This window comes from Cibotium barometz, chromosome 33 (genome assembly GCF_041138505.1).
Source record: "Cibotium barometz isolate CiBa-2024 chromosome 33, ASM4113850v1, whole genome shotgun sequence".
In the NCBI taxonomy this organism is placed as follows: Eukaryota; Viridiplantae; Streptophyta; class Polypodiopsida; order Cyatheales; family Cibotiaceae; genus Cibotium; species Cibotium barometz.
The window spans coordinates 39811637-39813213 of NC_141078.1; positions in this window are offsets into that span (position 1 = coordinate 39811637).

Genomic DNA, 1577 nt, shown 5'->3' on the forward strand with positions numbered 1-1577 from the left:
CAAAGGGGTTTGGTCAGCAAAACCCCTTTATCACCAATGCTCATTGGTGATCTCAAGAATTTTCAATGTCTATAAGATAACAAATCTCATCAAGTAGGTAAATAAAGGGTGTCTAAGAGGGAGTTTTATTGGTGAAACCCCTTTTGTGCCCATTCACCACATGTGCCGATCCAAGCCTTCCAATTGTCATGTTATTCCATCATGTTAGTAACACAAGGTCACCAAGATGATTGTGTAGATTCAATAGATATCCCATGGTCCTACTATCTTGTGATGTTAAGCTTTCTCATGGCACTTGGATGGCTCTTGGATGATGGGAGAAGTTAAGAGCTTAATGAAGGACCTCAAATGGGTTTAGGGCTTCCAAGAAATGGGTGCCAAAGATTTCTCCATCTATGCACAATAGAGTCCATGATGATGATCATCCAGTTGAAATCTTGCATAAGTGTGGGTCATGAGATGAATGACCTAAAAAGGGGTTTCACTGACAAAACCCCTTTGTGGTCATTAATCATGACCCACACTCATGCATCAATCATACTTGCCAAGGCTTTTGAATACTACCATAAAATGCAACAATTGGGTAAGGGCTTTTAATCTCTACCACCACCAATTATGTGAAGTGGAGCCAGACATAGTGAAAGAATGTAATGTTATCTGTGCCTAAGGGTAAGGCATGTTGGTACTTAGCCACATGAGGAGTGGGCTTCAATAAAATATAACAAATGGAAGTAGCCCTATCGATACGTACAAAAATGTGGGGTTCTAGGGATGCCCACAAACTCTTAAATAGGTTACCCAACCAAGACATAAAGACATGGGGTGCATCTGCAAACAAATGATATGCTTCGTATGGATATGGCTTTCTTGCTCTTGGTATTTTTGAGCAAATGTGCAAAGGAGGTGTGATGCCAAATATGTAAGTTACAAAAGCATGATATAGCATAGGAGCCATAAGGTGACGAAGGCTAATACATAATTAAACTTTTCTAGGTTAGTTGCTACTATTGAAAACACCTTTGTTAGCATTTTTGGGTCATCTATGCAATACGGTTTATGATGATGATCAATAAACTACCTTTTCTACTACAAAAGTAGCAGATCTTATAATGAATCAACAAAATCCTGCATGGGTGTGACATGATTCTGGTGAACCCCTTTATATCATCCACATGTGTCGATCATGATTACCATGGTAGGTAAGACCTTTAAGTTGATATAGTTTTTTTGGTATCGATATGTGATATCACATGCTTCATATGTCTATATGCATTGTGCTTAGTAGTTGATGCTCAGTTCACAAGTTGTGGTTATGATAAATGGGATTTTTTGAATAAAACCCCTAATGTGGTCATTCACAAGGTGTGGTTATGATTCCAATAAAACCTCAAGTATTCTATCACAAGGGAATGAATGTGTATTGCTTAATGTCAAATATGACATATATAAATGACTAGCTTTCACACTAGGTCGGATACGACTTATATACAAATGACAAGCTTTCACACCAGGTTGGATAAGACTTTAAAAAGGTACATGGCCACTAGTTCTAGTCTTAAGTAACCATATACAAAACT